Source organism: Rhinatrema bivittatum, chromosome 13 (genome assembly GCF_901001135.1).
Source record: "Rhinatrema bivittatum chromosome 13, aRhiBiv1.1, whole genome shotgun sequence".
In the NCBI taxonomy this organism is placed as follows: Eukaryota; Metazoa; Chordata; class Amphibia; order Gymnophiona; family Rhinatrematidae; genus Rhinatrema; species Rhinatrema bivittatum.
Window position 1 is genome coordinate 64,729,852 of NC_042627.1, and position 22,192 is coordinate 64,752,043.

The 22,192-nt window shown below is 44.1% G+C and overlaps 1 protein-coding gene and 1 long non-coding RNA gene across 3 annotated transcripts in view; one reads left to right on the forward strand and one right to left on the reverse strand.

Moving 5' to 3' along the window:
- Positions 1 to 6,456: 6,456 nt before the first annotated feature.
- On the reverse strand, positions 6,457 to 21,814 carry LOC115075172. The gene is made up of 3 exons (XR_003852449.1): positions 21,704 to 21,814; positions 16,118 to 16,179; positions 6,457 to 7,005 (listed from the first exon to the last, which is right to left on the reverse strand). It is a non-coding gene; the product is annotated as an uncharacterized LOC115075172 (long non-coding RNA).
- CKMT1A (creatine kinase, mitochondrial 1A) overlaps positions 13,234 to 22,192 on the forward strand; it is a 40,153-nt gene continuing 31,194 nt past the window's right edge. The window contains exon 1 of one of the 2 annotated variants that reach the window (XM_029575405.1): positions 13,234 to 13,454. The gene's annotated coding sequence lies outside the window, so the exon portion shown is untranslated. Of the gene's footprint in view, positions 13,455 to 14,301; positions 14,326 to 22,192 lie in introns of those variants that run through there. The other variant, XM_029575406.1, reaches the window with a different exon arrangement.

Sequence of the window (22,192 nt, forward strand, 5' to 3'; positions counted from 1 at the left end):
CAAGAAAGCCCTGGAAGCAGGAAGCGCAGCGTCTTCAGCCCATGATCAGGGCCCAGGAGCCTGCAGTGTTATCTTCAGCTCTCTATCAGGACCCAAGAACTAGCGACAATGTTTTCTTTGGCTCCAGTTAGGGCAGGGGTCTGACGGGGAAGGGTGAATGGAAAGCTTCTTCAGCTCCCATCAAGGCCTGGGAAATAGTAGCAGGAGGAGAGAGAACGCTCTAGTAGGGCTGGGGGGAGTAGGGAATGGAGGAAAGGGAAGAAAGTGAGAAGGCCAAGTGAACGGAATGGAGAAGAGGTCTGCACCTGGGTGGAAAGAGAGGAAGAAGGCGTGGAGAAGGAAAGAGAGGAAAAAAATGGCTGTGGGATGGGGGGCATCACTGGGGGAGGAGAGGGGACTGCACCAGCATTGGGTGGGGGAAGGAAGAAGGGAGTGGGACAGGAGAGAGAGAATTCCACCAGGTGGAGAGAGGAGAACGGGCTGCACTGGTGTAGGAGGGGTCTACACTTATTAAGGAAGAAATGCAGTCACCATGGTCCCCTCCCCCCCATTAAAAATGTTTAGGGGTGGATGGAGGCAGTACATGGCGAGTAAATCCTGGATGAATGTTCAGATCTCTGAATATCTTTGCCCCTCCTTCCATCACCTTAGTAACCACCGATAGCTTTAAGCACCTCGCCACGCAGCAGTAGCAAAGGTCAAGAAAGTTACGTGAGGAGACGCGTCTACATGCAGAGACTCACAAATGCCTGGGAAGAGGAAGAATAGGTAACTTAAATATTGATGAAAAGTTACATCAAAGTACGACTCAAAATAGCCTTTTGATTAATAAAAATTGTGCAGGGAAATATAAAAAAATAGAACTAATCTTGGGGATTAATAGCTGTGATCTCAGAATGAGTAATAGTATTCGTCTCTCCCCTCTTCCCTACTCATTCTCCATCAGTCCCCATCCTGCAAAGTTTTAAACTCCGCCATTGTAATAAAGCAGTGATTTAATAGCAAAAAGCTTTTTTTTTTGGTCCCTACCGCACGAGTCTCGTAGAGGGTAATGTTACAGCAGTCCACATAGCAGTGAAGTCTACCTGTACATTGTGCATGCAGACTTTTACCGAGTATGTTGAAAGCCAGATTACATTCACTTTGAAAATCCTCAAGCGTATGCATAAAGTGCTCTACGGAGGGTGTAACTTACGCTGGATAGCAACGCGCATACTTTATAAAATCGAAAAGTAGACGTGTAAGTCCCAGCTCCACCCCTGGAATGCCTCCCCGCTGCATGCGTGTAACAGGGTTGGAAGATTACACCTTTAATTGGGAAGCTTCGGTGAAGAGTGCGCTCTACACGTCTGTAGGGAAGTTCCCCATATATTTATCTCCTGTTAATCACTTGCTACCCCACTGATCTAGAACGCCAAGTTCAATGCATAACCCTGTCAGTAAAGGTCAGCTAGCAGGTCACACCTGGCAGGCTTCTATCTGAGACTGCCTTCGTACCACAAAAAAAATATTGACTTTAATCATAGCCTTAAACAAAATTCTTCCCTTCAAAGGATCTTTTTGGACATTCATACCTAAAAAAATACAATAAAAAAATACATAAGAAATAAGAAATTGCCATGCTGGGTCACACCAAGGGTCCATCAAGCCCAGCATCCTGTTTCCAACAGAGGCCAAACCAGGCCACAAGAATCTGGCAATTACCCCAAAACTAAGAAGATCCCATATGCAATTAATAGCAGTGGCTATTCCCTAATTAAACTTGATTAATAGCCGTTAATGGACTTCTCCAAGAACTTATCCAAACCTTTTTTAAACCCAGCTACACTACCTGCACTAACCACATCCTCTGGCAACAAATTCCAGAGCTTTATTGTGCGCTGAGTGAAAAAGAATTTTCTCCGATTAGTCTTAAATGTGCTACTTGCTAACTTCATGGAATGCCCCCTAGTCCTTCTATTATTCAAAAGTGTAAATAACCGATTCACATCTACTTGTTCAAGACCTCTCATGATCTTAAAGACCTCTATCATATCCCCCCTCAGCCGTCTCTTCTCCAAGCTGAACAGCCCTAACCTCTTCAGCCTTTCCTCATAGACTGCAGTGAAGCATATTATTTGCATGGATTTGTATAATTTTTACTCTATTTGGCACATCCTTTCACCACACCTGTTGTTCCATGACCCCTCCCCCTCCGTTTTTCATTTGCTCGTGGCCGTAATCTTAAAGATATACTTATTTCCTCTGAGTTACACAGTCTGTAGTTGCCAATTTTTTGGGCCGTGTCCCGTGTGGGTCCTGTGCTGCTTGTCCTTTCTCTCCAAATATCCAGTAGTTTGTTCATCCAGTTTCTGGCCAACTCCTTCCGATCCGACATTCTTCTAACTGCAACACTACTGGTGTAGTGTGCATTATATTATGTCCCTGCCCATTGTTATATGTTGGGAAGACTATGCGTGCCCTGAAGACCCGAGTTTTTCAGCATATGAGCTGTATTCACAATCTTCGCAAGGAAGCCCCGCTGGTTTCACACTGGTCTTATTCTCATCATCAGCTTGAAGATCTGCGTTTCTTTGCAATTGAGGTCCCTTCCCCACGCACCTGGGGAGGTGGCCTCAATGCGTGGCTATTGAAACGTGAACAGTGGTGGATTTTTAATCTCAACACGTCTCATCCCGCTAGTCTTAACCGTGATATTCAGGGGTCTGTGCTCTTTTAGTTCCCTCCAGATTCCCTTCTAGTTCACTTCAGTCCCCTCTTTTCCCGCTTCCCCTCCCCCTTCCCCCTTTTCTTCTCCCCTACCCCTTCCCCCCTCCCCTCCCATCCCTTGCCCTCCCCTCCCTCTTCTTTGCCTCCATCCTTTTTCTCTCCCTCCTTGTTAGTGTTTGTGGTAGTTGTGGGTGGATAATTGGGCCGGTAGCAGATGACCACGCCCCCGGGTAAGATCCCGAGAGGGACCACCGGTCAGGCTCAGAGTATGGAGACAGACACACACTAGTTCTTTTATTAAGCAGTATATTGAACCACCAGAGGTCGCAGTAGTGAGCTGAAGTGCCCGGCTGGGCTGTAGTCCCTCAGATACTGGAACAGCGATCCTGGATAGCTGAGCTGTAGAGAAACTGGACATAGTGAGTGGGCAGGGTATGCAGAGTTCAGGAACAGAACTCTTGATGGTAACACTCACACAATAGTTCCTTGGAAGTAGCCCAGGAGCTGGAAAGAGTAGGCCCTCGAGGAGCGAGTACCTGGTTCCAGGGAACGCTCAGAGAGAGAAGGTAACTCACTGATGTTGTAGGCAGCGATGACTTCCTGGCAGAAGTGGTATTCAGTAGCAAGTCCGAGAACGAGGGCCCTCGAGGAGCGAGTACCGGTTCCAGACTGATCTGCAAAGCAAAAGAGAAAGCAAGGTCCCCGAGGAGTAGGTACCCCTGGTAAGTCCGAGGAGGCAGAATAGCTTAGGTAGAGTGACCCGTGCTAACTCGATTCATTAGTGATTGCAGAGACCTTAAATATCTGGTGCGGATGATGTCATCTCAGGGGGACGCCCCTGAGGTTCGCGCCACTGCTGGTACTTCAGTCGGGGCCGCGCCACGCGCGCGCCCTTAGGCTCTGGGGAAACATGGCGGTGAGCAGCGTCGAGCCTGTCCGGGGACGCTGGAGGAGGATGGCAAGAGGACGCCGCGGCAGCCAAACGTCCAACAGGCAAATAGGGAATCGCCAGTGCGGTAAGGTGGGCGTAGTGGAGACATCGGGCAGCGACGATCGCAACACTCCTACTCCTTTCCTTTCCCTCCCTCCTCGCCCCCTCCCCCCCCCCCCCCCCCCCCCCCCCCATTGTTCACCCTTTCTTCTTCCGTCCCCTCCATGTTCTGTCTTAGGGTCTCCTCACTCACGTTCCCCTTTTTTTTTTTTTCTCCCTTTTGATAATTTTTTTAATGTAGATAACCTTCCTTTGAATTGTTTTTTTAGATCCCTTTTCTTCTTTTAAATGCTGTTTTGGTTTTAAGCGATCAATAGTTCTCACTCTGCCCATTTTTTCATTCCGGGCTTCTGAATCTCGCGCGAGCCAATATTCCCCACCCCTTATGTAAACGCCGGCAAAACGCCGCTGGGACGGCCCTGCGGGGACACCACTGGTTTACGCAAGTTTTATCTTATCTTGCTGCTCCTTCTTGGCAGCTCTGTCTTTGTAATAAACGTTCTCTTCCTTGTTTCACAGTTGTCTTCGTTCTTCGGACTTCCCTTCTATAATGTAAATTCCTTTTGGCCCTCAAGCCGTTTCTATTTTAAAACTGTTTGGGAACTTGTGCGCACGCCATTTTACGGCGTTGGAAAGGGATGTTTTCATGTATTCGGGCCCTGCCTTTGGCGGGACCTCTCCGTATCTCGTCTCTTTTCCTCTTGTTATCTCACTTTCTTATTATTTTTTACAGAACCGTTTCCCTATGGGTTTTTTTCTTTTTTCGGTTTCCTCCTCTTGCACAGCTCTGCGCAATGCTCTGGTGCTTTCTCCTGCCAGGTACTGCTCCTTCAGCACAGGTTCTGTGGCTTTCAAGCTCTTTTCTTCCCCTTTTTCTCCACCCAGTTTGCCTTCTGCACGTCCTTTGCTTTTTTTTTTTTTTTTACAACACCTGGACGTGTTTACCTGCTCCCGCGTTAATCATTGCTGACACTTGCAGTAGGTGGCTCTTTTATGACTTTCTTTGTCTGAGTTGCTTTTCTTTTCCTCCTTCTTTTCCCTCCCCCCCTTTTTCTTCTCTTGGCCCCTATTCCCTTACATCCACACACAGACTGAGTTATCTGATTCCTTCTTCCCGCTGTCAGTATTTTCTTTATGTGAAGTTTCTCAGTATTGTTTTTTTGCCCCTCCCTTCCCTTCCCTTTCCTCCCCCACTCTCTTTTCCTGCTGTCCTTCTCTTCCCCTCCTTTCCCTCCCACTCCCCTTCCCCTTTCCTATCTGCTCCTGTCCCTAGCTTTCCCCTTTCCTCCCTTCCTTCCATCCTACTTTCCTCCCTCCTTTTTTCCTTTTCCCCTTTCTTCCTTCCCTCCCCGCCCCCCGTTTTCATCATAAATGATTGACATCGTTCACATTTATATGTTTTTATTTATGTTTATAAGTTCAGTACATTTATATGGTTTATACACGTGTTATTTAACATGTTCTGTCCCATTTATATATTTTTTATACTTTATGTTTTTTTGTATTTTATGCTTTTTGTACTTTAATTTTTGCATAGGTAAGCAGTAGTGTTGCGACCGTCGCTGCCCGACGTCTCCACTACGCCCACCTTACCTCTTTGGCGACTCCCTCTTTGCCTGTTGGAAGTTTGGCTGCCGCGGCGTCATCTTGCCATTCCCGGACCAGCTAGACGCTGCACTCCGCCATGTTTCCCAGCAGCCTAAGGGTGCACGCGTGGCGCAGCCCCGACTCAAGTACCAGCAGTGGCGCGAACCTCAGGGGCGTTCCCCTGAGGTGACGTCATCCTCACCGGATATTTAAGGTCTCTGAAATCGCTAACGAATCGAGTTAGCAAGGGCTTTCCTCCAGGTATCAGTGGATGGGATTCGCTCTCCGCATACCTTGCTATTCTGCCTCCTCGGACTTACCAGGGGTACCCACTCCTCGGGGGCCTTGCTTTCTCTTTTGCTTTTCAGATCGCAGTCTGGAACCGGTACTCGCTCCTCGAAGGCCCACGTTCCCGGACCTGCTACTGAATATAACTTCTGCCAGGAAGTCACCACTGCCTACAACATCAGTGAGTTACCATCTCTCTCTCAGAGCTTTCCCTGGAACCAGGTACTCGCTCCTCGAGGGCCTACTTCATTCCAGCTCCTGGGCTGCTTCTAAGAGACTATTGTGTGAGTGTAACCATCAAGGGTTCTGTTCCTGAACTCTGCATACACTGCCCACTCACTATATTCAGTTTCTCTACAGCTCAGCTATCCAGGATCACTGTTCCAGTATCTGAGGGACTACAGCCCAGCCGGGCACTTCCATCTCACTACTGCCACCTCTGGTGGTTCAATATACTGTTTAATAAAAGAACTAGTGTGTGTCTGTCTCCATACTCTGAGCCTGACCGGTGGTCCCTCTCGGGATCTTCCCCCGGGGGCATGGTCATCTACCACCGGCCCAAGGTTCCACCCACAACTACCACAAACACTAACAAGTAGTGTCTGCTGGTTGGTGTCCTTTTCATGTTTTCTTGTGTTATGTATTGTGGATCCTTGATTATATATCTCTGCTTTATGTTTTGGTCTTTTTAACAGTTTTTCCGGGCCTCTGTCCCTCCAGATTTGGTCCATGTGGCGAAACTCAGTCTGTTGTTAAGCGCCAACCTATGCTTTATGACGCTTATCCAAGGATACAAGAACACTTAGATTTTGTAGAAAGTATAATTTTTTATTGATCAATCAAAGTATTCTTGGGAGATGCTAGATGCCCTTTCTCTGACAAACTGACCACTAGCATCTCCTTGTATACATGAACTGATCCTTCTTTTATAGGTAAAATACAATATAGTGCTAGGTTAGAAATTCTAAGAGTGCGTGACTTTCCAGAGAATAATTTACATTGATTGTCATGTCAACAGCATGATTGATTATCCCTAAGCTATCCTGAGTATTTCTCCAACGTGGGGCCCATTTACCATCACTCTTTAGATAGTCTTTTGTTCTGTTAAAATCTTGCTAGTCAGGGCAATTAACACATCTTAGGCTGTGTTTACAGATGCCTCTTTTAATGGTGCCCCTGTAGTGACAGTCTAGCCTGAAGTTCCAACCATTTCCTTCTGCTTTTGTGACCCTATAAGTAGGCATCACAAAGTGTCGCCAACTTCAACTGCTGTCCAGGTGTCCTTGGAATTCCTCCAGGTCAGGCTCAATAAGGCAATTGAAGTTCACATAGCCAGGAAGTCTAGGATAGCAGAGGTTTCTGGGTCAGTTGCCTTCTCCATGTTGGTCTCCAGCTCAGGCACACATATCACCGTGTCGGGGGACCGAAACCTTTGGGAAAGGATTTATGAATAAAAGGTGAAAACGCCTGATCCAAGGGTTCATTTTTCTTGATCAATTCACCACAAGGATCCTTGAACTCTTTAGCACTATACTACCTCCATATATGGTTATTCACCACTAGTGTGTACCGCTCATCGCCTCCACTTCCTATTGGCTGTGACTCTACCAAGTAAACCATATGATATAGAAGGAACTTGTTTTGTGACTACATTCAGTTTCAGCAGGTATTTCCCTGTCTCCAGGGGCTCATAATCTAAGGGCCTGCTTGACTCCCATGCTCTGTCTAAAAATGCCTGGCAAAGCAGCTGAAGTCACTTGCCTAAAGCCACAAGGAGCAGGAGTGCGATCTGAACCCTGGCTTCACAGCCTGCTGCTCTAACCCCCACTCGAAGCCTACAGCAAAGATATCTTCTCTCTTTTGCTTTCCTCTATCCCAAATGAGGAAGAACATAAGAAAATGCCATACTGGGTCAGACCAAGGGTCCATCAAGCCCAGCATCCTGTTTCCAACAGTGGCCAATCCAGGCCATAAGAACCTGGCAAGTACCCAAAAACTAAGTCTATTCCATGTAACCATTGCTAATGGCAGTGGCTATTTTCTAAGTGAACTTAATAACAGGTAATGGACTTCTCCTCCAAGAACTTATCCAATCCTTTTTTAAACACAGCTATACTAACTGCACTAACCACATCCTCTGGCAACAAAGGACATGGGTGCAGTTTTCATGAGCTTGCTAAAGCCTGATTCATGCCAGGGTCTCATCCATTTGTGCCTATGAGAAATAGCATTGCCGGGGCTCCACCTCCCTGTATTTCATGACCTTCATTCCCCTTTCTTAGATTTGTGTGCTATCCCTTCCCTCCTTGTCCAGTTTCTTCTCTTCCCTTTTATTGTCCCCTTCTGTATCAGGTTTCTTGATTGGTTCCCGCAGCACTGGACTCTATATATGCTCCTTCCTACTGCCTCAGCCCTTCATCCTTCCCTCCTCTCTTTCATAGCCCTATTAAGGACTTTTAAAAATGTTTTTCAGGAGGTTTAATCCACCTGCGTTGCCGATGGTTGTTACATCAGCAAATCTGCAAGGGGGGGCGGGGGGCAGGGCATTAACCCCATATTCGAAGGCATTCAAGCTCAGCCAAAAAGGCTGAGAAGGGACCATCCTCAACTCATTTATGCATTTATTTAAAAGACCTGTTACCCGCAGTTCAAGGCAGGGTACAGATTGACATTCATAAAATCAAAAGCATAAAACATTGGATGGAACAAACATCAGACAAATAACTAGACAAGAAAGTACCTGAATGTAATCCACTTCAAAGTGCCAGAAAGTGAAATATAAATAAATGAAGAGCCCCTTGTTTGACACTACACCTGATCTTAGTCAGACAGTCACAGCATTACTCTGCTCCACTTCCTCAGGGTCAACTGGGTACACAGACCAGTGGTTCTCAGCCTTTTTTCTGTTGGGACACACCTGACAGATGACGGTCACATGCATGACACATGACTGTCACAGGGCTTAAAGTAAACATATTCTGCATCCACAGAAACCTCCTAACCCCCAATTATGGGTGCAGAGGAGATTTGATATATTTCCCCATGCAACTCAACATACTAAAAAAAAAGATTCTGATTCCAGTGTCATCCCAGTGACAGCAACACAAACTCCCTCTACTACCAGGCACATTGCAAAATACAAAACCTGAAAAAAAACAAACCCCACTCAGCACATTGGAAGCAAACCTGCCATACCATAGCAACACTAACTGAGACACAGACAGCAATAGCCCTACCTATGAAAAGGCAGAAGCACACCACCAATGCATGTCCTAAGGAGAAAACACAATAAATAAGATTGATACAAATCCCTCCAACATGCTAGTACAATACATCACCTCAGTCACACAGATGGATAGATGACCTTCTCCAAATTCAGAATAAAAAAAACACAAATTACAAATATGGAGACAAAAACTGGAATGGAAACCCCAAGAAGCCCTGCTGATGCAGTGTAAAACTGGAGAACTAGAAACAAAAATATATTTCCTCCTACACTAAGCAAAGCACACAGATAGAAGAAATGCACATTCCCCAAACTGAGATATTATGGCTTTGCACCCCATCACTTCCCCCACCATGCCCCCATCATCCCTCGCTTCTCCCAATGACTCCCTTTCAATCATCCCCTCATACTCACATTCCACATCCAACCCCCCACCCCACCATTGCTTCCCTGTGCTCCCTCTCTCTCCCTTGCTTTGGCTGTGCCTGCTCCCTTTTTCACCTCTCCCCAGCTACCTTGACCCCCTGTTTCCCACCCCTTTCTTCTCAGGAGTCCCTATGCTCCCTCTCTCTTCCACCTCTCCCAGCCCAGCATCCCCAACTCCTTTCCCTCCCCCCCTCCCCCCCCCCATAAAGTGAAGATGGTGTCACTTTCAGGCTCAGTGAGGGAAGCCGGTGTCCCGCTGGGCCCAGAAGAGCAGGTGTTGGCGATGTCTCACTCCAGTCTGGGTGAAGGAGGAAACAGCCTCCTACTGGGCTAGAAAGAGGAAAGGAAATTGAGAGTAGCCTCCTGTCAGGCCTGATAAAGGAGAGGTCACCCACCCGGGCTGATGAGGAAATGGCTGCCTCCTGCTGGATGCACCTCCCAGGAGCTCGCAACACACCAGTGTGTCCCGATACACCTGTTGGGAACCAGAGAACTTCACCTCTCCTGGCCTGAGTCTCGTCCACATTCAGCTTCCAGAAGACCTGTCAGCAGGGAGCAAGCCTGCAGAATCCCCTTTCTGTGACGCCTACAATCTTCCCCTGATAACCAGGCTCTGTGAGGGTTTTCCAGGAAACTCTTAAAAAATATACTTATCCTTAACCCACCATGCTGGCTGCACCGGATAGCCCTTTCTTCTGAAATTTTGGAAATCTCTTCTGGGAATCCAAATCAATGGTGGCTAAAAAAATGAAACGAACAGAAGGACAACCCCGCGTGATCTGATTCAACAGCTTCCTTCCCACACACATTTACACCCTTTATTTGAGAAGTCTATGTGTTGCACGCCTCGCTGATTAATCACCTTCTCTAACAACATCTAAACATGCAGTGTTTTTCAAATGTAATAACCTGCTGAGACTGGTAAACTTCCTTTTAAGCCCTGAACCCCACTGCATCTTTCATAAAAATAAGTTACCGTAATTCGACAGCACCCATAAATCCTGTTTCTACAAATGGATGCTAATCTGCCTCCCAACAGAGGTTAACCGTACCCAATTCACAAGATGTTTTACACGCTATTGTTATTTTTTTCTTATTGATCTGTTTCCAATTTTTCTAATCATACCTTATTTCAATTAATTTTCTAATTAAATGAACTTACGTCTTCTAAATATTAATTTACTGCTGATTTGTAGCCTACTAAGGGTAGAACATTTCTTATTTTTTAAGTTGACTTCCAGATGTTGAACCAGCATGGGAAAGGACTTTTTTTTTAATCCAATTCAGATTTCTGCTCAGACAATTCAGTTTTCCATCCTCAGCTGATGCGTGAGAGCACGAGATTTTTTTTGCTGAATTTGGTGGTGAAAGCAGTTAGTATAGCTGGGTTTAAAAAGGGTTTAGATAAGTCCCTGGAGGAAAAGCTTAACAAAAGACCGGGAGTGCATCACTAATTATAATATGGAAATTAGCAAGGTGATTCATTTCTGTGCTGAGCGGTGGTGTTAGCTTCTAGGATCTGCCCGTTGTAAGACAGTGCCCCAGTTGGCCCCTCCATTGGCTACAGATGGTAGGATATGGATATGGATATAGACATATTTGTGAGATGTTGGATAAATTACTTCTCTACTTTCCTTTGTCCATAAATAGTACTGCTTCCTTTTTCATAAATTTCCAGGGTGAGAACTGAGATCTCAGAGAGTGTTGGAAAATGGTGCAATATGTCATGATTCACTTTCAACTGAATTGACAAATTAATCCATGATTTTACTCCGTGACTGGCTAGAGATGTGCATAAAGGTTTCTGGCCTGCATCTATATTATCTTGGAATATTGCTGGCCAGAACTCTAAATTAGAAGTCAATTGCACTTATTTTGTATATTGAGAGCTACACAGCTGCAGCAGTGAAGTCCAGAGATAGTCTAACCTCTAGGTAGCAGCTATCTAGAATACAAGACAGTATTCTAGAAGAAAGAAAGGATTCTGATGTTGATGTCATAGTCCACTTGGGAATCAAATGACCTGGCTAGAAAAAGAGTCAGTGTAGTACATCGGACGTGCAAAGACTACTACATTTTCTGAGGTATTACATGTTTATGGTAAGAGAAAGGAGAGGCTGTACTGGATCACCAGTTTTAATACATGACTCAAAATCTGGGGGCTGGGGCAGTACATGGAATAATAGAAGGCTATATTGTTGCACTAGACATCATCTATCTGTGAGAAGAAAAAGGATCTTAGATGAGACATTTGGATCATACACTGACAGCTGTTTAAACTAGATGAGGGGGCTGATACAGGGAAGCCAGTTGACTTGAGCTATCAACCCAATGAGAAAATTAAGATGGCGAAAACATTACAATATTGAGGATCTCAGAATGCTACCCTTGCTCAATAGGGTACAAAGGGAAAGCAAAGCAGATCTGAGGCTGTATGGAGTGTGGGTAAGTCAAAGCGAAGGAGCTGGGAGGCCTAAGCAAAAGTAATTCCATACCTGCTAGTCCTAATGGTAGACCTACAGCAGATACCGTTTTTAAAATGGAAAAATGTTTTAATGAATCACATGAATGGAGATATGGTCATACCAGGCTATAATCTCTTCAGGAAACATAGGGACAGCAGAAAGAGAGGGAGGGGTTCGTTTTTTATGTAAAAGTCAACATCAAGGCAACTAAAATGCAGGAGACGTGGGGAAGGGAATAGGCACTGATGGTTATTTTGGAAAGGGGAGATGACACTATTATCTTTGCACTATCTCTGGTTGTGCAGAGCTGGTATGTGCTTCTGACACAGGTTGATGGACTGTACAAAGATCTAGTTAAAGGCAAAAAGGTGAGAGCAAAAGGGGAGTGAGTGGGAGATTTTATGAATATTATCAACATTTATTATTGATATTGATCCTATGTATTTATTTATACATCTTCTATTCTGCAATTCCACAGTTCATTCAATGCAGAGTGCAATAGAGCATGCCCAAAAATAAAACAAGCATACATAAAACAAAATAAAAGCATACAGAATAAAAATAATAAGAACATAACATAAAAGCAAAATACAATGCACTTCGCAAACTACTAATGCTGCAATCAAACTTACATCCCACCCTAACCAAAAGCCTGACGAAACAGGACTGCCTTAACCTGCGTATGAAAATCTAAATGATCTGTCTGGCTAAGAATTTCAGTGGAATAATCTATTAAGAAAGATAAAACATACAATTATACTAAAGTTAATGTATTTAGGGGATAATCAGATCCTGTAGGGAGGCTGTAGTTCCGTAGCTCATTTTCAAAGGGAAACCCCATGCAGGTTTTCTCTTTGAAAATGCAGCTAGAAGCAGGAATGGGGCCTAAACCTCGACGTATATATTTGCACTTGCTTTGAAGAAGGCACTAACACACCTGTAGAAAATACCCATGGAGTTTTGAAAATGCAAGCCCCATGTACATTTTCCCTCCCTCCACCTAACCCCTCCACTTTTTTTCACTGCTGATAAAAAGTACCTGTGATGTAAGAGGAAGGGCAATATTCAAGCTCTAAATATTGCCCTTTTAAGAGCCAACTATCCATATGCTTTTAAATAAAAATCCCCATCTTAAATGTCACATGTACTTAATCATATCTAAATAATCAAATGTACTTGAAAAAAAAACAACAAAACTTAAAAAACCAAAGAAGAACAAAGAAGGTCATTTTACATTCTCAAACGTATAGTTTAAAGCTTTTCACGCTGTGGAGAGCATCACCTATTTGTGGTTATCACATCTGGCCTAGGCTTATCCGAACTTCTTCCGTATATGCAAATAGAAGCACAGCAAAAGTGAGCATGTCTACTACACAGGGTCCTCAAATTCTTTGTTATCTCAATTTCATTTCAGCACAGCAAAGGAAGCCCAAGGAAGAAGTTACAGCATTGATAGTCAGGTGCTGTCGTTTGTTTGCTGTCTGAAGGATTCAAGATCAAAAGTCAAAAGTTCAGACTGATATTTGTAGTAAATGACCATGAAGATAAGAATTTGCTGTTTCCCCTTATGGGAGGGATCAGAATCATAGTTTAGATTATGCTGGAAATCCTCCAGCGCTGTAGTTAGAGGCCTCTTTCCAGCTTCTGGCACTGCGCTCAATCAGACAACAGAGGAGGGAATTAAGTCAAGTTTATTACTGGCACAGAGAAATCCAAGGAATCCGCCTTTGCAGTGCCGAGGCACCCACGACCTAACCGCCAGGTACTGTACCTTCCTTCCACCTCCCCTCTTTTCTGCCGCATTTCAAGACACAGTAAACTCAAATCTCATTTGTGGTTATGTTTTGTTGTTGTTGTGGTTGTTGTTTTTTTATCAGCTGCTATTCTTTCACATTTTTTGGTTGTGCTGTGTTATCTTGACATTTGGCTTTCGGAAGATGTCAGGTTGGCGGGGAGGGAGCAGGGTGGTTGGTAGCTGTTCTCTTTCTGAATCTACAGCTCTGGCATTTCAGGGATTTTTTTTTTTTTACTGGACAGCGAGGACTGAGCCTGCAGTTTGCGTTGACACCCTTATGTTAAATCCCACCTGAATGCTGTATATGCGATGCACTTTTACCTGGGCGATATCTATACTGAATATAGTAGATAGAGCACACGAATGCTCTATTGACAGACATAAAATGGTTGAATGTAATGGAAATTATTGCAAAGGTACGGAGGGGAAGGCGTATCCCTTCTGGCCTGGGAGCCCAGATCTCCCCAAACCCTTTACTCTTTCTTTTTCAAAAGATTCCTCTGGAAACATTGTCAGGTTTTTTTGGAGGAATGACAAAAGCAGTGAAGGGGGAGGAATTTTCCTCTGCGGAGGCTCTGCTCTGAATAAGCTGCAGACTGAGAATGAGAGAAATGAACACGGACCAGCCTTGCCATGTTTTGCTCCCTTCGCATTAAACCCAAATTTTGTCCGTTTGAAATTCATGTTTCCTTGGAAGAGATTGGGGCAGAGTGTGACCGGGGAGCTGAGCACTTACAAACAAGGTTCTGCCTAGAAAAGCTGGGAGGTTTGTGATCTGTGCAAGGTTATGTGGCTCACCGAAGTGCATAAGCCCATTTTTGCTAATCTCTACTTGCAGGTAAGGAAGTTGGTTGTGATTTGTAGAGCTGGGATTAGCAAAGTAAGGGCACACATCTCAGCTGCGTATTCCATCTTCCCCGTACCCAAGAAAAGGCTGCAATCCCAGTCTGGCTTTAGCAGGATCTGGTTGCACATTTCCTGTATGTATCACACCTGTCTTGTACACCTGGCTGCCCGTGGACGGGGGTGGGGGTGGGAGCAAGGAGGATCTTTCTGTCCCCCGCTCCACCCCAAGATTTGAATGACTATGTGTAACCATTCCTATGCTTTCATATTTATATCCCTGGGGTGGGTTTTTTCGTTATGCCCTCCGCCCCCTCACCCCCTCCCGAAAACAAATTTCGCTGTGCGCCTTTGCTTGTACGTTGTTACCGAATAGCTATAAAACATTGATCCTTCGGGCCTAAACCTTTCAGCGACAGTTTGTAAGAAAAGGTGCCGTGAAAGGGGTTTTGTTTTTTTCCCTGGGACGGACTGAATGGAAGATCTGGAGTTGTCCCTGGAAACATCCGGCTCCTGTCGTTACACAAGTTCACTGGGGCCTGAGTATGAGGGCAGATAGTGACCGTACGCTCCATTCAGTCTGCCCAAGCCACTTCTCTTCACCCCTCTAGGATTATCCCACGCCTCTGGCACAACAAAGAGAGGGTAATTTTCAAAGACATTTATGCGGTGCACAGCAGTCTACCCGGGTGAAAATGACCTGGCTGAGGATTTCCTTCCTCAAAGAGGTCAAAAGTACAGACGAGGCTTCTACAGCGCAAGCTAAAAAAAGAGGGATATTAGTGGGAGTGCTTAGGCTGGAGGCAGGAACCTAGCACGCGGGCATTTTAGATTTTCAAAACTACAGAGCACCAGATGCCTTGAGTGGGTGCATTTGTACTTGTTCATCTTCAGATGGAAACAGTGCCCATCGGTTCTCTTTGAAAATTTGCTTCAAGTAGGAATGAAAACAAAAAACACCCTCGCAGTTTGCCACCCTGCGGGTTTATCTGAAAATTGCCCCCATAATGTTAAGATACTTTTAATGTTAAGGGTTAGAGTTGGGGGGAGGGGACGAGATTTAAAGAAACCTGCAGCCCCGAGAGATGTTTCGGGCACTGTAGTTATAACACCAGTCCATGAACCTCTGCGACTCCCAGCCTTTAATTTATACTGTGATCTCCTGAGAAACATTTCCTTACTGTTCGACAGAGAAGCAAAAGCCTCTGCTGGAAACAGGAAACTGGGCCTCAGGGACCCTTGGTCTGACTCATTTTGGCACTTCTTATCTTATCGAGACAAAGAGGTGTGCGGTACACAAAATAATTATAACTGTTCAATACACGTATCCCCCAGTTTATTCATTTAAAGCCAACAGGAAAAAGCCTTATTATACAGTGTGCTTGGCTGAGTGCACTGAATTGCATTGGCCCCTTTTTGTGGTCTCTGCTCTAAATATCAGAAGGTCCTCAGAGTTGGTTTACAGGGAAAAAGGATTTCTAAAAAAAAAAAATGAGAAAAAGGATTTAGACCTCCTCTATTAATCTTCATACTATTTTTATGATGCAAGCTATTTTTTTTAGATTTTTGCAGCTTTTTTTTTTCTTGTATTAGATGTAAATTTGAAGAAGTTAGGGGGTCAGCAAGCACAAGCACCTGGCATACACTGTGTCAGGCCCTGTCAGGTTTTTCCTATAGGGGCCTGTAGTGTCATAGAAAAGGCCTATGCTATGCTCAAAGCCTTCTGCAGCCTTTTGGTTTCACTCCTAAAGCATTTCTTTTCTTTGGCTAAAATTGGAGAGTCTTACCTCTCCTCTCTGAGTATACCTGAAGGAATCTGCAGAAGAAGGTCTTTGGTGACAGTCATAATCTGCAGAGGGAAAAACAGAAAGGAACACGGAGTTAGCTGAGTCAGCACATTTTTTTTTGCCACTGGCACCACGTACAAGAAGAGTGATCTGCAATGATTGCTTCTAGTCTGACTCCCCCTCATGGAGCTGTCCTGACATCTGGTGGGAAGCAGCAGCAATCTGGCAGGAGACGGAGGGAATAATGTAATTTTCTAATCAGTATCTGACGAATGCAACAAGCAATCATAATCCTAACCATTTACTCTAGGGAGTATTGCAAGGGCGCCACCCGCGTGATCCAAACATCGGAAGCAATATTTTTACCATTCCAAATGTCCATTCTATTATGGAGCAAGTGAGCACGTAGACCTTATTGTACCACCTGTCCAGCCAAGTCCTTGGGACAGTCACCAAAGGGAGGCACCTTGACTGAAATCCATACTCCGTGTCATTTAGGATGAATCAAAGTACTCAAAAAACACCCTGTATAACTCCAGACAACCAGCAAATGCACTATAATTAACCAAAGAAATACAGTACTCCCGGTCATTAATTTTAAAACTAGTATCAAGTGACAAAAGTACTCAGTATATATGTATATATGTCAGACCACTACGTAAACATAGAAACATACATAGATGTGACGGCAGAAAAGGACCAAACGGTCCATCCAGTCTGCCCAGCAAGCTCATGGCAGCATCTGCCACACCATACAATTCACCCCATACCTAACAGCCTCCCAGACCATCAAGCCAGGGGCCTTGTTGGTTGCTGTCTGAGTCCAATTCCTGTCACCTCTTGCTGTTGAAGCAGAGAGAATGATGGAGTTGCATCAACAGTATGAAGGCTTATTGGATAAGGGTAGCAACCGCCACACCAGCAAGTTACCCCCATGCACTCTTTTCTTCATTTCCATCCTCTAATCTTTAGGGATCCGCAGTGTATATCCCATGCCCCTTTGAAATATTTCACTGATTTAGTCTTCACCACCTCCTCCAGAAGGGCATTCCAGGCATCCACCATTCTCTCTGTGAAGAAATATTTCCTGACATTGGTTCTGAGTCGTCCTCCCTGGAGTTTCATTTCATGACCCCTAGTTCTACTGATTTCTTTCCAACAGAGAAGATTTGTCGATTGTGCGTCATTAAGACCTTTCAGGTATCTGAAGGTCTGTATCATATCTCCCCTGCACCTCCTCTCCTCCAGGGTGTACATATTTAGTTCCTTTAACCTCTCCTCATAAGTCATTTGATGGAGTCCCCCCACCATTTTTCTTGCTCTTCTCTGGACCGCCTCCTTCCTGTCTTTGTCCCTTTTGAGATACGGTCTCCAGAACTGAACACCGTACTCCAGGTGAGGCATCACCAATGTCCTGTACAAGGGCATTAACGCCGCCTTTTTCTTACTGGTTATTCCTCTCTCTATGCAGCCCAGCATTCTTCTGGCTTTAGCTATTGCCTTGTCACATTGCGTCACCATCTTCAGATCACTAGATCTATCACCCCAAGGTCCCTTTCTTGCTCCGTGCACAACTGCTCTTCACCCCATATCAACAAAGTCAGTATTTTTGAAATGCAAAGCTCGGGTCTTTGTGTGACTTCTCCATGTCTTATTTGCAATATCCAACCATACCATTTGACGATCACTGGTGCTGAGGTGGGAACCCACCCAGATATTAGAGACATTCTCACCGTTAGTAAGCACTAGGTCCAGTATAACTCCCTCCCTCATAGGTTCCAGTACCATTTGTTTGAAGAGAGCCCCTTGCAGGGCATCTACTATTGCTCTGCTTCTGGTAGATTCTGCAGAAGGGATTCTCCAGTCTACGTCCAGCATATTAAAGTATCCATCAATCAGCACTTTTCCTTTCCTTCCCACATTTTGGATGTCTTCAATCAGATCCCTGTCCAGTTCTTCCATTTGAGTTGGAGGCTTATAAACCACTCCAGTAAAAATGGATGCACCATCATCTTTTTTTCAGGATGACCCATAAGGCTTCTTCTCTACCCCACATTCCTTGCAATTCAGTTGCATGGATATTGTTTTTGACATAGAGAGCTACTCCTCCCCCTTTTCTGGCCTCTCTGTCCTACCTTAACAAGTTATAGCCCAGTATGACTGTATCCCAATCATGAGAATCCGTGAACCATATCTCCATAACAGCAACACTGTCCAAGCCTGCCTCCACCATTAGGGCCTGCAGGTCTGGGATTTTATTGCCCAAACTACGAGCATTTGTAGTCCTAGCTTTCCATTTTTTTTCCTTTGATTTGTTGCGCTTTGAATGCATAAACCAGGTATAAACCAGCCTCAATGTGTCATCTTGAAGGCTGAAACAACCTTAATGGTCCATATTAATATTTTACATCACTAGTGTTATTATTTATTTATTTACTTTTATTTTTCATTTTGCAACTAAAATCAAATGACCAGTGATTCTCAGAAGTGTGAAGAATACTCCAAACTCAAACCAAATTAAATGTCACAAAAAGGTCGAATCAACTTATCTTAAATGTGCATGATGTTGATCCCATACTTTTAAATTTGTCAGAAGGACCATTGCAAGAGGACTGTGGCAGGGCTTTTCTTTCCAATAGATGTGTGACCACAGAGCTAAGGACTAACTCTCCCCCCTGATGCAGGACTCACCAAACCCGGCACCATGTCCGGGGGACGTACGGGGAGCTGCAGAAGAACCTTGCCAGACTGCAGAAATGAGCTTCTAGATGGCAGAAGAAATTTAATATGGACAGATGCAGGGAAAAGTCCTAACTGTAGGTTCCATATTTGGAGTTGTTGTAGACAATATGTTGAAATCCTCAGCTCAATGTGCAAATTGAATGTTAGAAATAATATGGGAAGGAATGGAGAGTAAAAAGGAGAGCATCACACTGCCTGTCCATGAATCTCTGGTACAACTGCACCTTCAATATCATGTGCAGTTCTGCTTGCCCCGTCTTATGAAAAGACTTAGCAGAACTAGAGAGGATACAGAGGAGGGCAACAAAAATGATAAAGAGGATGGAGAAAGGCTGAGCACATTAGGGATCTTCAGCTTAGAGAAGAAATGACTGATAGAGGTTTATAAAACCTCGAATGGGTTGGAACACGTAAACAGGGAACAGTTAGTTACCTTTCCAAATAGGGAACACTCTATGAAACTAACAAAATTGCAGAAAGTATTTTTTCACTCAACACATAATCAGGCTGTGGAATTTGTTGCCGGAGGATGTGCTCAAGGTATCTGGCATAGCAGGGTTTAAAGGGGGTTTGGACAGGTTCCTGGAGGAAAAGTCCATAGACAATCATTAGCCAGGTGGACCTGGGAGTAAGCAACACTGATTTCTGAATGGATCTAGCCTTGGGGATCTGCAGATTGACCACTGCTGGAGACAGGATGCTGGGCTCAATGCACCTTTGTCTGACCCAGCATGCTTTTGCTCTTCTGTAGCCTCTTTTTCTGCCTCATTTTCCTCCTTCTTCTCCTCTTCCACCTTTCTCTCTTCCTCATGCTCTTAATGCATCTGTTAGGTTGGGTTGTTCTTCTCTTTATCTGTAATCTCCTCTCTTATGATCCAATGCCTCTTCTGCAACCCACTCAGCAGTGCACCAACAAGCAATACCATATGCCAGACAGTTTTGAAGGAAGGAGGTTACCTGAGTGGAAAAGAGAACTAAGCATGCTCCGTTTAGTATGTGAAGACCGCATTCTATTAGTGCATGTACGGCTGGCTCTTAAGGGTATAGTGTTCATGTGTTATTATAATTCATTTTTACCATATGCATTCAAACATTTTGTGCATTGCCTGCTAAAAGGTGTTTTAGCATGCACATTACATTTTTCCAGCATATATGCTAAACTACTGTTAGTATGAATTTTAGTGAATTAGGCCCCTTAGGCCTGGATTTTCTAAAATCGCAGGCCTTAGTGAATCGCACGGTACCGGGGGGTGAGGGGGTGAAGCGGGCCTGCGAAAGCCAGCAGCGATCGCACCACCGCGGTGTTATCACTGCCAGCTTTCGCACCCAATAGCACCACCGTGAAAGGTCCCTTTTCGCGTGCAATACCGTTGGAAAATGACCCCCTTAGTGTACTAAAAGAAGGTACTTTATACAATTCTGAGTCCCACTTAATTGAATGCTCACATGGGTATCACTTGTGTATTTTATTATGGGGGGAGGGGTTAAGTTTTATTATTGATTTGGGTTTTATTTGTTTTCTGATGGTCTCTATAATCCATGAGCATGGATCTTTAAATTGAATTTCCAGTTATCTATCATGGATTATCACAATCCTGTCTAGCCAGCCCCACTGGGCCTCCCTCTTCTATCCTACAGCCCATCTCCCCACCTCCCAAATTTTCTCCCCCACCTCCCCCCAGCCCTGGTACAGTCCCTAAAAATCCAGAGACCCTTCAAGTTTGGGGAAGCGCATGGCCCCAACTTCATTTGCACAAATTAATTTATCACATTATACTCAACTGGGGGTCATCTGGGATTAGAATTCAATCTTGATTTGTTAATTACTTGGTCAACGCCTTCCTGAGGGAGCAGGGTTGGTGTAAGGGTATTAGGCGCCCTAGATGAACCTCTGCCTTGCGTCCCCCAAGCTCCAGTCCCAGCCCTAGCCCTGACCTCTGCCCACCCACACAAGTAAATATTTTACATTTATAATAGATTTTACATGAAAAGGGGCATTCAAAGTACAGTTTTGTGAGATAAAGATGTCACTTACAGCAGTGCATATAAATATAATATGCAACTAGAAAACCAAGCTAAAAAGCAAAAAAGACACTGGGAATCCATAATGGTATTAGGCCAGTTGTATCACGTGTTGGGTGTAGGCTTGACACTCAAAGTCATGAGTAAAGTAAATTACAATTAGAATATAGTAAACTTCCCATACCAAAACAGTACTAACTGCAGCACTCAAACAATAACAGCCCTACCTATGAAAAGGCAATGCTGTAAATATTACACCAGGTTCTAAACCACCAATACACCTCCTATTAGAAAACAGAAATAGAACCCTACACACTAACAGAATACTTCAAGTTCAGTCATGCCTATATATCACAGACAAACCCTCACCAAATACAGAATAAAGAGATCATAAAGTAAAAATTAAAAATGTGCAGACAAAAACTGAATTGGAAACTGCAACACTAGGCTCTGTATGCAGCGCAAAATTGGGAAAACTGAAACACTGCCATTCTTCATAAAATATCAAACAATAAAATTAAGAAATATAAAACATCAATAATAGTAAAAGCATACTATTAAAAATAATATTTCAAAATAGCTAACAAATAGAACGACATCCAATAATTAAAAACTCTTAAAAATAAAAAAAAATGTTCCAACTCAAAAAAAAAAAATATTGAAAAACAGCACTCACATCAAATAACACCCAATGATTAAAACTAACAAGGATATAAAATAAACTACTCTCCATACCTGGGAACTTTTGATGTTCAGATGCCCTGAGATTGTCATGGATTAGAGGATGGGATGGGGCGGGGCGGGGGGTTGTTGCGTACAAACCTTCCATTCAGAGCATTATTTTATATCAGGCCTCCAAACTTGTTCCAAAACTACACGTTCCTTTTCTTGTAGTCAGAAACTTGTCCTTCAGTGTTGATGAACTTTGTTTCTAATGGGCGTGTAGAGGGCATAAATCTTTGTGAACTATTTATCCCAAAGTCACCTCTAAAGCCAGAAATTACATTGGTGGAATAATTCTAGGAAACATTAATTCCAGAGGCAGTAACACTTGTATATATTTATTTATTTCAGGGATTATTTCTTCCATTGCTTTAATAGTAAATAACTTTATACAAAGGACCTGTTTAAGTATGGAAACACCGCATTAACCTTGCTGGGCAAGAAAAATACTTTTCACGGGAAACTGATTGCATCGCTGTTTTCCCATCAATCATTACAATAGTTGGCTGTGCCTCCTTAACACTAGAACAAAAGAACCTGTCGTGCTTCGGTTGGACTCACTATTCAGGCACCTGCGAACACAGCCCA